Here is a 16,065-nt window from a genome sequence, read left to right as displayed (position 1 = left end):
TGGGGCGGTTGAGCGGTTTTCGTCACGCCTGCTCCCTGCCAAATCCCCTCCCACTCCAAACACATGTAATGCTCTCTTGGGCTGGCCACGCCCTTGTCACAGTTAGCCCCGCCTTTGTCATAATTAACCCTGTGTTTATCATAGCTAGCCCCACCTCTAATACATCTAACCATGCCCTACCCTCTTGCGAAGCCAGTCCCTCATAAGAGGAGGAGCCCTGGTTGGCCTCTCCTGGGAAGTTCTCAGCTATGGTAACGACCTTCAAGCACACAAAAGTGCGTAAAAAATATATATCTTAGCATATAAATAAACCAAGAAGCTCTCTAAACTTAAATTTTATAACCCCCCCCCCTTCAAAATGAAACCCACTTGGAGACCAATACAGAATCCCTATTGTAATAAATTTGGTGAGCATGAAAGACACAAAAAGCATCTGAAATGTTAGTAAATTATTGTAATTATTGTCAGTTCCGGCCTCGTGTCTGTACAATCTATGGGGTTGCATGTTAATGTTAATCTAGAAGCATAATGTAGTAGTATAGTAGCCTTATATGTATATTTATATAATCTCTCCCTGATGGGCATCTGGAGATGTTTTTGTTTTTGATCTTTGAAAGTTTTTCATACAATACGTCGTCTAATACGTTCAAGAAATCCTCCATACCACTTACAACAGTCCGTTCTTTAATTTGGTTACAGTGCCTGATGGTCCCTTTCCTGAACACTGTTATTAAACGCCTTTGATGTTATGTTTGCCTGGAAATGCTGAAAGGATGTTGGGGTCTTATCGCCAAGCTCTGTATACAACAACCAAATAAAGTCTTCCATGGAGTTAAACATTCATTCACGCCTACTCACCATCTGTGGCATCCCTTAAAAATCATGTTCCTGATTTACCTGATTTATGGGAAATATACGTGGAAGGACTTGACTGGCCGCCCAGAGCCCAGACCTCAACCCCATCGAACACCTTTGAGATGTTACGAGCTGGACCTTCTCATCCAACATCAGTGCCTGACCTCACAAATGCTCTACTGGATGAATGGGCAAGAATTCCCACAGAAACTCCCCAAAATCTTATGGAAAACCTTCCCATAAGAGTGGAATAGGTATTACTACATATTAATGCCTATGTATTTAGAATGCAATGTCAGAAAAATCCCTGTTGGTGTAATGGTCAGGTGTCCAAATACTTTTGTCCATATGGTGTATTATCCATGACACACAACACCATCCAAATAACATGCTGGCCCTTTAATAAATTATTTTTAATGTCTAAGTTCCATGCTACTTACACGTAATTACTGCTTGTTACCATGGGCTGCATTCCACCAGACACCAGTGTCGCTTGCCTAGTGCCGGAGTTGGGCCTCCCCCAATGCCAACTGTCCCCAGGGCGCCATATTGTTTTTCCTAATCCTTATTCCTTCTCTACGATTACAACTTTTTTTTTCCCAAAAGATTGATATTCTTCAAAAGGGAAGCATGTAGAACATTTCTAACTAATCTACCTTGTGTTCATAGGATTTAAAAAAAACAAAGGAGAATAAAGCCTCTCAAAAGAGGTCATTTCACAATCATAAGTGGAATAATACAAAAACACGCTCGGTGTATGGCTTTCATTGTGTCCTTCTGCCAGTTATGCATCCAGCGGTAATTTAAGGATCATAAATATTCACCACGGAAATCAGCCACCAGCGCTGAAGGAATTACAGGTATTTATGAATGGAACTCCATAACTTTGGCAATTAGTGGTTTTAAAAGCACGTGGCGTTTGTATTTGTTTGCCAAGAATACTACTATTTCCTTGTATGGCATAATTTGAAACTCCAACATTAGATTCATCCTCTGTGCTCTTATATTTCCAAACAACTAAACTCCCCCCCCCCCAGCTTCACAAACAATTTCCTGGCAAAAAAATTCAAGAAAAAATGATCCTACTTTGTCGTGCTTTGGTACAATTAGAAGGCCAACTAGAAGGCCAACTCTGATTAGCATAAAAGAGAGGTAATTTTCTGTTTTGGAGGCTTAAATCAAATTTATAAATATTGCATTAGAAGTTACAGACCATATTTAGCAAACAGAATGTTTCATAAGAGATGTTAAATCATTGGGATTGATACTCAGAGCACCATATTGTATCGTTTGGTGTCTTACATAATAGGTAAGAGAATATTTAGAGCAACCGGTTCTTCATGGCGTTCCTAAATCAGACATGGATTTTTTGTTAGTAAAACATGACCCGTGGTAGGAACGGGATTTCCTTTTGGGGTGGTTGGTAGACAGTCTTCAACAGAGCCACACGCAGAGCATGTGTATAAAGAAATATGACACTAGCTCATCTGAAAAGGAACAACATCTTCATACCCTACTTAATAATATCTCCACTCAAGAGAATGTTGGATTTAAGCTCACTTGGGCCATAACTAGCCTCCATCACTACATCAGTCCAACCACGAGAGAACTCTAAGGCTAACATGCAAGGCAAATGTCCTATGCACAACCGAACCAACAACCCCAGCCCTTTATCTCAGCCCTCAGGTACCTCATTAGTGGGGCGCAGCTGGTCTCCCTATAGGGACAAGTGAGCAAGCATGTCCTCACCGTTACACTTGGGGAGAACCCTACGAGATGAACAAATGGAGACAATGCATGCAAAGAGGTATGCAAGTAGCTCCAGTGAGAACAGGCGCCATTTTGATGGCATGCCCTGCAGTGTATCAGGAGAGAGCCAGATTGTATCTCCATGTGCCATTAAGCAACATCTCCATCAGAATATCAGTCTGGCAACCAAGAAACAAAATCTGAAACAAGTCTCGTCTGCACCAGGGAACCAACGTATGTAGTGTAACCCCAGCCTTCCTGTGGTTCTGTGTAATAGTGAGTCCAGATGTGGACCTCTTTGCTCACTTGTGTCTACAGTGTTAAGCTGCACCTCGCTGATTATACCTGGGATCCCTGGTGGTTTGGTTCAGCAGAAATGGTGGAGCCACGAAAAGCTTTGAAAGTAGCCTGAACAAGATAAAACAAAATGTTGAGCCCCAGAGGCTTTCCTATTAAGGGGAACGTACGGGTTTTGTGTGAATTCATTCTTTCAGTGCAATGTATGGAGTAAAAAGTACAGTCATGCACAAGAACTCTTCTAAGGGTGGTAAAGGAGTGACTCCATGTCTAGCTTTATCTGCTTCCCCCTCTAGAAGGCCCTGAAATGGGACAAGTGGGACTGCTCCAGCCTTTACAACTAGAATACACCCTGGTTTGACCTGGAGGTTCCCATGTTTGTGAGGTAACACCAAATGGAAGAGTTAAGCCAGACTTGTGGTCCTCTAGAATGATCTGTAAACTCATCAGAGCCAAGAACATGGTGGAAATGATCCCAGGGCTCCCCAATGCCACAGCAGAGACCACTTGGACGCATAAACCAGCCTGACTAATAGACACATGGACATGGATGCATGGGCATGGCGTGGATGGCCATTAAGGGAGGCTTCCCCCTAAGGACATTTATACATGCCAGGGTGCTGTAGAATTACAGACGCTGCCCACGGTGCATGGTAGCAAAGAAACTTCACTATATTTGTTGTGAAAGGAAGTTCCTCTCCTACCAATCTGTTCTGTATGGACTCTTTTCCAGGAACTCACACAGAGGGTGTCTAATGTGTTAAGAACGCTTTGTAGTTTACCAAGAACTGCCTGATCCTTAGTAGGGAACAGGTTGTTGCCTAAGACTGACCATGCCGATGTGATTAAACAGATGGATTTTCCTCTTTAATAGCACACATTATCTTAATTTTGAGACAGACCATTAAGAAAAACTGACATGCCATCGCTGTCCATGCCATTTCCCATTATCCTTTTTTAAACTATAAAAATAACCACAGTTTTAGTTCACTTGACTTTTCATCTAAAGCCATCTCTTTTTTCTCTCTAAAGTCTCCCAAGCATCAGAGATCATTGTGGAACGGCGAGGAAGGGATGGTATGGTCCAGTGTTTACATTCAGATGGCAGGATTTCAGTGCAGACTGAAATATGACTCATTTTCCTACTTTTAAAATTCTTCTTAGAGTCCGCTCCTGGCATCAACATAAGTTTTTTCTTGAGTGGTATATTTCTTTTTTTTTTTTACTAAAATTATCCAAACTTTAAAAAAAAAAAGTTTAAAAAGAGTGGAATTAGTTTGTTTAAATGATGAAGGTCGAATGGTCAGGAAAAGGCACCGCTATTTATCATTCTCCAAAACAGCTAGAGGAGGAAGGAAATAAGAAATAAGACATTGGACGTGACAGCTCTGTGGTTACAACCCAAACCCCTGCACCCTCTGCCAACCAGAGACAACCATAAGATGGCGGGAGATGCAGACTTCAAGAAGTTGGCCATTACTTGGCCACGGTTGGGGCACTCGAGTTTCTGGGTAAAATGTTGCTCTCGGCATCGGAGTCTTCCATATTAGTGCAGGGGAGTGATGTTGAAGTCTGATGGCGACCACAAGCCTAGGAAAGGACGAGCTCCCGGCAGCCTTCCCTTGGAAGTTCCCAGGTATCGACACGTAGTAGCCCTTCCCAATAACATGTCCAACTCTGTTCATTTTTGATCTGTTGTACACCTTAGCCACCAAGGCCTACTACCAATATTTCAAATAAACATTTAATTTTTCTCCAGTATTATTTTGGCCTCTTCTTCTTCTTCTTGTAAACCAGGTATAGAGTCTACCCAATGGAGCCAATGGAGCCACTCCATGGAGGCACTCGTGTTTGGGTTGTACTGTGACAAAGATGTTTATAAAAAGTGAAATGAATAATTCAATTTGAATCTGCTATTTGATATAATTAACTTGCATGTGACTCAGATGGATTCCTTTGGTTATATGTCATTGTCATCAGTGTTGCAATTTAACCATTACTTTGCCTCTAGCATTTTCAGAAGCAAGAGCTAACCATAGGAATCTTATTTCCATCCCATCCGGAACTTTAAGGGTTCAGACATTCTTGTTATTGAAATTGATTAAAAAAAAAAAAAAAAAAAAAAAAAACTAACCCTTTAATTATTATAAATGAACAAAAGTTATTTTTCATGGCACCAGACCGTCTGCCCAAAATCTACGGGATTATGTATCAATCATCCAGCTGCATAGCTCAGAGATTTTTTTTAAAACAAGAATAAATTAGCGAATTCTTAGAGTAAATAGTTATTTTCCCACACGCAACAAGCTCTTCATATACATAGTCCGTCATCTTTCAGTCTAGAACTTTGCATAGCTTTTGAGACTAGAAAATAAAATATATATAAGAGGTGATTTAAATCAAGTTTGGAAGTTATTTCCCATTCTCTACTCCATCAGCCTTACAGGCTGTCTGAGCCAATCGCGAGAGATAACTCAACGGCGAGGAATCATCACGCAGATCCTAATAGGAAATGAAGATGGCTGTTCCCATTGTATACTATATAAATAAAAGATAATAATAATAATAATAATACACATAAAGCAGGATTCCGATACACATATACTCATTATAGTAACATAGTAATTTAGGTTGAAAAAGACACATTTCCATCAAGTTCAACCATGCTGTTGGTGTAGAAGATGGCCCACATTGAGTTCCAAATGTGCTTCAAAGAGGGGAAACATGGCAAAAAAAAATCTGATTTCTCACTGTTTGTATTAGTCTGAAAACACTATTACATAGGTTCATTTGGAAAGGACAAATTTGCTTTAAAATTAGCAACTTTTTACCAAGCAACCTTTATATTAAGCATTCTTGGGAATTCTCTGGGTTTGACCTGGAGTCTCCGGTGGAAGAGCTGCTTCTCCAGGTCTCCAGGTCAGCTTCTTTTCTTTTTTTTTGTTGTTTTTTTTTGTCCCAGGCAGTGTGTTTGACTATTCCCACTCCCTGGCCTCACCTAACGTTTTATATTCATGTTTTATTGAAATCCATTGTCCAAACCAACCAGAAAAGAGCTAAAATCCATGTTACCGAATGAAATTTTGGATCCCACCAATTCGAGACTTGGATTCTCTGAAACGGCCTTTATATACTTTATCTGATTGGTTTTGGTCCAAAGCGCGCATTCACACTTCAAATATCTTGCAACAACAAAAGGATATCTCATATTACCACAGGTCCATGCCAACAAAATGCAGCGATGCCTAATGGACGAGTATTAATAAATCACGACCTGTTAAGGGATGTATTTTTGTAATGGTTCCGCATTCCATGGGCTTGTTTACCTGCTATTTTTCCTACATCCTACACAGTTCTGTATGTTAAATAAGCCTATGTAATAGTGTTTATAGACTAAAGGAATGTATATAATGTACATAATGTATAGTATTAGAAATCTACCTTATGTGTATGTCCTTAAAATCTGTAAGACCTCTGTATATTCTTCTTTTGCTAAACAGTCCCCCAGCCCATAATTAAAGGCATCTTTGGAATCTGATAGCACAGCCCCTGTGGGTAGTGAATTCCACATCTTTACTGCTCTTACTGTAAAGAACTGTTTTCACTGCTTTAAGTGAAAAGTTCTTTCTTCAAGTCTGAATGGATGGCCTCCGGCTGTTTGCACAGTCCTACTAATGGACAAATTACCTTCTTCTGCATTTATTCTGTATATGCGATTCAGCCAATAATAGTTGTTAAAGTAAATAAAACTAATAAAATTACAACACATTAAACACACCTAGAAAATATAAAAAAATAGAAAAAAAAGGTATCAATTAGGTCTTTTTCTTGTTCATTATATTTCTTTGAGATTTACAGTCAACCGTGAAGGAGATGCATTTATTTCTTCTGGATGTTTATAAAACAGTATTATTTATGAACAGCTTTTGGTAAAAAAAAAAAGTAACAAATTCCTCCTCCAGCTGTAGAAATCTGTTCTTCGCAAAATGACATATTTACTTTTTCTGCTTCGGATTTTCACTTAAAAAAAAAAAATGACTTTCCTGATATTTCTCCAAGAATCAACCTAGGAATAAAGTCTGAGCTATTTTCAAAACCCTGACCACTGAAAGAGCAGAGGCTTTTGATTATTTATGAGGCTGTGAGTGTTATAACCCATGGGAAAGTAAATGGCACAGCTTAGAATGTTGGCTTTGGACCTGTCTGGTTTCCATCAGCCAAGAACTTCCCATCCAAGAGTAGATGTCCTTCCAGCTTCTACCAAGATGACCAAAGTGGGACTTCTCTTAAAGTTATCTCATGTCGCCCCCTAGTGGTTTTAATATTTATAGCAATACACAGTGATGAAGAAGTTCAGCAAATTTGCTTCTGTATCAATGTATCAATATATATTTATACATACCATTATGTTATGGTTGACATCCCTGCTTGAATCCAGGTGAAATAATTATATCTTTAAATAAAGACAAGTCAAGGTTTCCATGAGGACCCATATTAGAATCTTCATGATAGCCTATTCAAGGGTTAATATTTCAAGAGTCTCAGGGTCAGCTAATTTAGAAAGTTTTGCAACATAGACCACACGGTAACCTTGTTACATGTTCTTCCTTGTTTTGATACTTTGTACATAAAACATCATATAGAAACAAATTGTAATGAAAAATAGATATTTCTGCTTGAAAAAAAAAATCCACAAAGAGTCTTTACATCAAACTATGATTAATTAATACTGGCAGTGGCAACAGAGGGGGAGGGCGGCAGGGCTGCAGCTTCTATGTCAGGGAAGAACTTTGATGGGCAGTGTCTTAATAATAGCCCTCTTCCATTTGCCCCCCAGCACTCATATCTGACCTCACATCTATGACATCATATAATTTCATATGACATTATATTTTTAAAGTATGCACAGCACGGGTACTGACTTACAAGGTTACAAGGGAGATCTCTGATTTCCCCAACTAGCCCGTTAAGTAAGAGGAGAACAAGGGGAACCTGATTGCCCAATATGGCGATTGTCTTCTGTTTTTTTGGCAAAATAGATACTGCCACCGTAGGCCTAGGCATAGTCAGCCTACACCAGAATACGCAACTGTTGGCAATCTTGCGCCAACTCTGCCCACATAACTTTAGCTTCTACCGCTTCCTCTGGGAGGTTGTTCCACATATCTACAACCCAACTTAAGGGTAAAACTTCCTTCTTGTTTTTAGACACGGTTATTTAAATGTGTTATTAAATAACATAAACCATCTGGTGAGTGTTATTAAATAAAGTATTATTATATCATGTATTATAACAATGCTGACTACCATAGATATATTTTTAATGACATTTAAAGAAAAAGTTCTTGAGCTATATTTTACTCTTAAGCTTTAATAGGATTTCAGGGGACAGAAGCGTCCCTCTGGGGACTATTCCCTTAAAACGTCCTAATGTCCTATCACTTACACTGAGATGTGAAATCACTAAGTAAAAGTATCCGTCTTCTACGTGACCCAGGGAAGTCGGCCAGTTTCATGTCTAGAGGGAAGTAAGCATTGCATGTACAAGTAACAGTGCATGTCACGCTTTGGCTGAACACACAGACAGAATCCATAGAGATGGACGTCTCGGCGGGTGGAGATCCTCTTTGAAAGCAGAACTCCGATTCCCCAGTCTTGTGCAGTCAACGCAGATCTGTCTTTTCCCTAAAACCTATATGTTCCATATCAGCAAATATATATCTATATATCTATTAAGCTATCTCTCTCTGCTTTTGTAAGAGTCGGGTAAGAAGATTTTAGTAACATACTCATTTAGGTTGACATAAGACACAAGTCCTTCAACTTCAACCCAGCTGTTGATCGAGAAGAAGGCAAAATAAAAAAAAAACACCTTGAAGTGATTTCCAATTGTTCCTCAAAAAGGGGAAAAAATCCTTCTTGACTCCGAAATAGCCTTGTTGGATCAACAAGCTATAACTAACCCTGTCCTTATAACCTGTAAGACCCCTGTATATTCTTCTTTGTTGTAATATGACATCATATCCCACCTAAGAAAAGGAAGCTAATTGTTATGGAGGTTTAGACAACTTGTGCCACAAATTCAAGTATTACTACAATCATCTCCTTTTATTGTCATTAAAACTATATCTTAATTAAAAAAGGGTTAAAAAAAAAAAGAGCTAGTTTTGCAGAAACCAAATGCCTTCAACATAATGGACGAAGACCTGAATAAGGGCTTTATTCCGGATGCTGTGAAACAGAAGGGAAATCTTCAAAATGCAAAAGAAAAGGCAGAAAAAACCACTATCCTCTGCATTTTACAAGCAGACACTTTTTATCACCATAGGAACCATTGTCCAGTCAGTTCATGTGCAGAAAGGGAGCAGCTGAGGACATTCTGTTGGCGGGATGTTCAGTGACATCATAGCTTGTACCAAGTAACATGAACGGATTGTGAGGTGATGTCATCATGATATCATATTCTGAATGGAGTCACATATCACATCATACTTGCTCCTGTGTTCCAAAGAGAAACTTCTGACAGTTGAAAAGTATGGATCAAGGCATCTAGTGACAAAATTAGCAGGCTTGACCGGGTGCAAACACCAGTCCATGGGACGTTCTTTTAAACCTAATATTTACACCTATAAACTTCCCAGACCATCCAATCCCGAGAGCTCTCCTTCTTCTTCTTCTTCTGCTTATAGGAGGCAGGAAGGGAGCATGGCTATGATAAGGGGCTAGAATGCATGGTGATAGCCCCAAATTATCTTGAAAGGCGAGTGGGCAGACACTGGTCAGGAACCTGGGTGGGGAGTGGACGTGGCCTTATGCGATTGCACCCCGTGACCCGGAGGTCCGGTAATCAGCTCTGATCCCAGAGCCCCTGGGTCACATACAGAGCTCTGAGGGATGCTGCATGCAGCAAACACAATCTTTGATGGCTATCTCTATCAAAATAGACCATTTCCTTGAAGCGGACACTTCTTCTGAAACCAGAGGTTTCCGTGTTTGTCTGTCGTTCTTGTCTGCTTTTAGAATGGATGGAAATTTTAATGGAAAAAACCCCTTTCCTCTTTCCAGCCATTATTTTATCTCTTTAGTTAAATATTAGTGAGCAGATTCTGTGTGATCAAACCTTTGGCTAATAATAATTATCAGGAGTTCCCTTGGGGCAAAAATGACATCGCTGCATAAATAATCCACAGCCTGCCACAGCGATTGTGTATTTTGGTGTAAACCTTCCTGACATGATTCATGAGGCTGAAGTCAAATACCTGCACATGCGCAGACTGGCAAAAAAAATGCAGTCTACCAGTGACATTTTAACCCTATTCATTCCAAACCATGTACTGTAACGTTAAAAGGATCGTCATGCTATGCCTGCACTTCCTAAACATTCAATATCCAACCAAAAGTCACGGCTTCATCCAACAAATTAACATTACCATTATTTTATTGTATTGTTTTAAAATAGTTCTAGCTTTTGAATCATATAATATTTTTGGGCAGCTGCATATTAGCCCTGACTGATTATCATACTGCCCTGTGGGAAAACAAACTGGAATGGCGTAGTCTTAATTACCCAGTTGGACACTCTGACTAATTAAAGTCTATGGAGCAATTGCCTTTTAATAACTATAATGAGCTTCTGTTGTGGCACGGACTTTGATACATTCTAAATGCCTCTGTGCAGCTGGCAATTGTTGCTGTTTCTTCATCATCAAGAATAATGGGCCGAGGCCCAAATTTAGAAGATTACACCAGGCATGGACTAGCAATAAAAATCAGCGGTTCTGCTGACGTCAGAGTCGCGGGACAAGTTGGCGGGGGAGGGGTTTGCCGCAACACCGCTCCTGCGACCTGGACTTTCTTTTTAGTGACCCGGAGACCCGGAGAACCAACGCTTCACCCAGAGAATCCAGGTGAAACCTGGAGACTTCCCAGGTATAGATATAGGCATTATGTCCACCAACGGCCACTGATACTACTGTAGAGCCAACCATAAAATAACTATAATTTCAACCAATGTAATGTCAACTTTGTGTTGAAATAGCATTCAGTTCAGGTTAAACAAGTTGTTCTAAACAAACATTTTTTGGTTCCTATTTTCGTACATTTCGTCTTTCTGTCGCCCTACCTACATCCCCTAAATCCTTCCCTGTCCCTTTCCGTTCTTTGTGTTACACTGAAAAGCCACCTGTGAACAAGAACATATAATAAAACCAATCAATAATACGTGTTATGCCGTATAAAACATTTTATAGCATAAGTCGGTGCTTATATAGAAGGGATAAACAATAGAATATACAGAGAGAGGGGAAGCGGGGAATGCAGGTATATAGTGTAGTGGGAACTTCTTTAAATTCCGGGCAGTTTTTAACCCAGGGGGCAATCCTAGAAACATAGAGTTTGATGGCAGGTAGGAACCATTTGGCCCGTCTAGTCTGCCTGTTTTTTTATGCAAAACTTAGGTCTTTATCAGTCCTTGATCTTATCTAAGATTTAGGAGCCATTTGCCCATACCTGGGAACCGTCTGGCTCCAGCCCCCCGGGGCCCCCCTTGTGGGATGTGGGTAAGAGGTCCTGCTGACGTGGAGCGTGCCGCAACTCTGCGACCCGGAGTTCCCCTGCCGTGACCAGGAGAAGCGACACTTCACCCGGAGTCTCCAGGTGAAACTCGCAGAGTTCTCAGGTATGCCCACGCATGTTTACATTATTTCACCATATTAGCCTCTCCAACTTCGGATGGGGGGGGGGTTTGTTTCAGTTATCTATCCTCTCTCAGTAAAGTAAAACTTCCTAACGTTATATATAAGCCTTTGACCTGTTCACATGTGCCTTTTCCCCGTCTTACAATTACCTCTATGAGGCTGTGATTAAAGGCACGAAACTGCAGAAACAGTTAGGGGCTGCCCCCCGCTGCCTAAAATGGTTTGTTCCAGCGTGTAAGCAGGGAGTGCTTCCTGGCATTGCTTACAGACCATTGTTTGTCTACCTGAGCTGAATGCTCGACCTGCAGAGAGTTTGCCTGGGGCTTAACACAGCTTTCAGGAGTCCGTTGTTTTGTTTTTTTCCATGTATATGACTCATTTGGCTATACGTTACTCATAAAGTGTCTCGTTACATTTTATTTTATTTTTTTAAGATGGAAGGAGGTTGGTTTTAGTATGTTTTTGTTGGTTTTGGTATGTTTTTGTTGGTTTTAGCATGTATGTTTCTGTTTCTTTTTTGATTTTTGCTTGTCCTGCCACTGGAAAAATCTGACAATGAATCCCACATAAGACACTGCATGTAAAAAAAAAAAATATTTACTTTTTTTTTTTTTATGCCCCCCCCCACATCTATATGATGAATTCTATGTTGATTGGCTAAGTCTCTCGTCTTTGTCGATGCTCTGATCATTACTGAACATTTGCAAAAAAAAGACCATCAATTTCAAACTCAATGTTGATTGAGAAGGAAACAAAACTCAATGAAGAGGTTCCGACGCTCACTCACTCTTACTGTCGCTTCAGCATGAGCATAAAAACATAAAACCATAGCGTGTGGGTGAGCGTGTTCAGCTGTCCACCGCCCTGACGTCATCAGGCAGCCGTGGCTTTACATTGCCAGGGTTGCCCCACCAGTCCGGCTTTGGATTTCCAATTGGACTCCAAGATGGCATCTGATTCCTCCCTGGATCACCCAGTTATAATCAAGTTGTATCCCCCCCCCCAACACTGCTTAGATATTTTGTTTAAAACGGTGGTAAAACTAGCGTTAACTCATTAATTTCCTGCCATTAACTTATCTGCCTTCTTCTCCCCCAACCCTGGCAAAAGGCAGCCTGAACCTATCCACAACAATCAGGAACTTAACAAGAGGGGAGAGACAACCTAAAGTGTTTCCCACATATCATTCTAATAATTCTAATAAAACATATTGTTGGTTTTATTAATTTTTAGTCATCTGATAAATGTAGTATTTCCGAAATAGTGATAGATCTGCTTTAATATAAATTTATGTCTTTATAGCTCCCATTTTGTCCCAGTTTTTGCTCAAGAAACAATGGAAAAGTTAGACTTATTTTCACACGGCATTCGATTTGCTTGCTCATTTGCATGCTACATCGTAGGCAGGTAATTCCCTTAATAATAGTTTTTTTTCCCCATGCAGCTAAAAGAATATTACCATGATTATTATTATTAGTGGAAAGAGACATAGAGGAAGTATGTCTCGTTATTAACCACATCTCATCTTTCACAATTTCCTCCCCCCCCACAGGTATTTCGACCATATGACAAGCGACAGCAATTTTCGGTTGTTCCTTAGAATTTTTTAGCGGTTGGGCTTCATGTCTGTGGCTTAGCAACAAAGATTTAGAAAAAAATTACTTATTTATGAGACTTTAATACTGACTGTCGAAACTTGAGTAAAAAAATACTTTTATTAATTTATTAATATATAATTTAGTAATAAATTAATAAAAAAAAATAGTATATAAATACATAAAAAATCAAGTTCTTTCCCAAACCCTTTGAAGAGGCTTCCATCCACCATATTGTAATGATTAGAGCGTGGGATTCTTTAATATTCTTTTCATGTCCTAGGACCCTGGTTTGTAAATATAGATCTAGACACAAACATAGAATTTTGGGGAAAAAATATAATTTTTTTCTATAATTTCCTACCAATTTGGTTAATGGCTTTGGCTAACATTGTATATCAATGGAATTTTTTTCCCCACCCCCAAAGGGCTCCCTTGGCATTTCTTTCCATGATGAGTTTGAGTTAATCATTTCTACCGGCAATTCCTGGGCAATTTCTCTTGTCAAATCAGACAACTGTGATAATTATTTAAAGAATGGAATCAAACGCGATCATTTATGGTGCTGAAACTGAGATATAAAAAGAGGAAGTGAGGTCATGAAAAAAAATGTTTCTTTCAGACGCCTAAAAGAGTTAGATAAATATAGAGGTGAAAAGTGAATTTTTCTGGCATCCATCCAGTGACTTATCCCGGCCTAGGACAACTCTGCCTAGGCTTAGGGCAGCAGGTCCAGGGGGCGGCAGACCACCTGGTACAAAAGCGAGGTGGGGCCTTCTTGGGCGATCAAGCCTCCCGGTGGTCCGCTGCACAATGGTTCCAACCGGGACCCCAACCTGAGCACAGCCTCCATAAACTTCATTAAAATGCGCATGAGGACCTTCATGATACAGGATGTTGGGATATGATGTCATATCCCAGCGCATTGTCTCATAAAGGCTCTTGGCTCCTTTTGTTGTACCGGAGATGCCGACATGAAGGTGGGGGGGGTGACTGGAAGTGCTATGTTATTCATTCATGTTATAAATATGTTATTTATGTTATTTATTGTGTTCTGTCGGGTGGTCATTGCCCTGTTAACGCACTTATTTTGGTTTAGGTTGCGTGGCAATGGCTCGGTTAAATGAATAAACCGGCTCTGGACCTTTTCAACCCCACTCCTGGTGTCGGGTTAATCATTGGGCATTTCATTTTGGTTTGAGGGGCCTGGCCCGGGCATCGAGGGATTCTCCTAATAAATGATGTTGGGTCACTATACATCACATTATTCTTCTTCTAGTCATGTTAATGCCCTAACTGTAGCCATGCTTTGATACCCCATCCCTTGAATCAAAAGTGCCCATTTTTGGCTTTTTGAAATTCTGGGAGGTATTTTTTAATACAATCCCCCCCCCCCAAAAGAAATGTTTGACGGTTCCTTTAAGCACACTTGACGCAGAATGGAGGTGATCATGATGATTTCTGAGGAGAATTGTTAAAAAGGCCTTTGGGGGTAAAAAAAAAAAAGGTCATAATAATTCCCATTTATCACACAGAACAAGTATCAACAACGAAGTCCTGTCGCCATAAGACTGGTGAAGAACATGCCACCGGTCATATCTCTAATACAGTGATTACCAGAATTGCATCATTTGTGGAGATGCTTTTGTGGCTTAGACATTTAGATCATCAAATCCGTTCTCGGCCAACCATAATTTGTGACGATATAACCGTGGGTTTTGAGGGCAGAATCCCGAGTGTTGCGAATCGACACGATTAGCTGATGTTGTGTAAAATGTCACACTACGTTAAAAAAACATTGGCTCGGGGCCCTTTGTTAGCGATGACATCACCGTCTACTTTGGAAAGTTGCCATAACGCTGACATTTTCTGCCGGTCTAGGTACCTACACTCGCTTCTTGTTTGTACAGCCAGACAGAAAGAGGAAATCTCCCAGTGACATTCACCATAAAGCACATTGAAACCCACGAGCTTCCTCATTGCTCGACGAGCTCTGTATTTTTCCTAATTTTAAAACTCCAATGAGGTTACAGAAACAACATGAACAATAGAAAAAGGAAAGAAAAAAAATTACCGCTGTTATTATTACTATGATGTCATTTGAACACGTCTTGACTATATAAGCAGTAAAGCACCACCGTCGACTGTTATTACAAAAGGCAAACAATAAGGCTGAGTACAAAGCCGGTACACCTGAAAACAAAATAAAATACAGCGAGTGGAAGAATTTCAGATTCCATTACTGAGAACACCAAGGTAAGGTATATATATATATATATATATATATATAAATATATATTATTTTTTAAACTATAATATATGTTGTTTTTTAAATTTTCATTTATTATTATTATTATTATTATTATTATAATAATTATTATTATTACTATTTATTTATTATGCACCAACAAATTACGCAGCGCCGTACTATTTAAATGGGGTGTTGAAGACGGTGAGCTTGCCATCTAGCCTTGTTCCTGGCAAGAATGGTGAGCTTTTGTGGCCCCCATTGTGAGCTTACAATCTAAATATAGATATTACATAGCTATAGTTATAGTATACATAGTATACTGTATATAGTACATATATAGTATATAGTATGTGCACTGTAATAACTTTTTTGTAATATTGTTGTATTATATATATATATATATATATATATATTTAGTTAGTTAATATTAATATTTGATAGCAATGTATACATATTTTTTAAAATGTACTTTTATGTTATACCTGTTGCGTTCTACAGCCATTTATTATTTATTCATTTCATTTTATACAAAGGTCTTATATAGACAAATAAAATTGTTATTTAAGTAGAAGAACAAAATATTAGCTGGAAGCTGTGTTTGATACAATAAATGTAATATGTT

The 16,065-nt window shown here is 39.4% G+C and overlaps 1 long non-coding RNA gene across 1 annotated transcript in view; it reads right to left on the bottom strand.

Annotated features, from left to right (window-relative positions):
- Positions 1–16,065, bottom strand: part of LOC128492927 (uncharacterized) — a 193,981-nt gene that overhangs the window by 41,994 nt on the left and 135,922 nt on the right. The window lies entirely within an intron of this gene.

Source organism: Spea bombifrons, chromosome 4, assembly GCF_027358695.1.
Source record: "Spea bombifrons isolate aSpeBom1 chromosome 4, aSpeBom1.2.pri, whole genome shotgun sequence".
Lineage (NCBI taxonomy): Eukaryota > Metazoa > Chordata > Amphibia > Anura > Pelobatidae > Spea > Spea bombifrons.
The sequence above is the reverse complement of the archived record's forward strand: the minus strand, read 5'-3'. Positions and strand labels throughout refer to the sequence as shown.